The sequence below is a fragment of the Macrobrachium rosenbergii genome, chromosome 1, assembly GCF_040412425.1.
Source record: "Macrobrachium rosenbergii isolate ZJJX-2024 chromosome 1, ASM4041242v1, whole genome shotgun sequence".
NCBI classification, from domain to species: Eukaryota; Metazoa; Arthropoda; class Malacostraca; order Decapoda; family Palaemonidae; genus Macrobrachium; species Macrobrachium rosenbergii.
The window spans coordinates 64133464-64134357 of NC_089741.1; positions in this window are offsets into that span (position 1 = coordinate 64133464).

Consider the following 894-nt stretch of genomic DNA (forward strand, 5'->3'; position numbering starts at 1 on the left):
GTGGCCGAGCACAAGTGCATACTGTAAAATGTGATGAATAAACCAAGACGGGCATGCTAGTCATTTTAACATGATCAGTTCGAGAAACAGTTTACTGGACTTCTGTATAAAATGGGAGGAAACAAGTCTTCCGAAGAGTGGCAGGTTCTCGAAACACAAAGGAAGGCAGGGAATTCCACATACTGAAAATTATTGCTGTAAAGGACTGAATAAACTGCTTAAAAATCAAACTTGCGACTACATGCAGGATGTGTGGGGCTGCTAAGTCTGTCGTGCACTACTTGGCTGAGATAATGGTAATAACATATAATCACAAAGCTCCGGAGATCAATGCTTATGTGATACAAAATGAGCGAACAAACACGAATGGAATATGGCTTCCAAATTGGAAGTTATATTCAGCATCATGAAGAGTGGTTGATGAATAGCCTCCCTGAACATGATGTCATAAGCTAAACACCGACGGATATGTCCTACATAAGTCAGAAAGTGCAGTTCGAAGGAGAAGCAGAGTTTGGCATATAAAGAACAAGATTCGTCCACGACTTTTCGAAACCCAAAATACTCATAAATTTGAAAGGTTCATTGTCAAAATTCTAAAATATTAATCTGAAGGTAGAAGCAGTAACAGGAAAAGGTACACAAAGAAATCTGGCATTGTAAACAATGAAACGAACCATGTTTTGGTTTCTTCTATTGGCTTCCAATGATGGATAAGGAGGAAAGGAAATTGATTTGCGAAGAGCAGAATCTGCATACGAGTCAGTAAGACGAGAATTATTCGTGAAAAGAATGAAAACGGCATGGAACACATTCCTGCTGGACACCGATAGAGCTAAGGACAGGGAAAGATGCAGTACCATTGCAAAAGATACAGATCAATTTCATGATAAA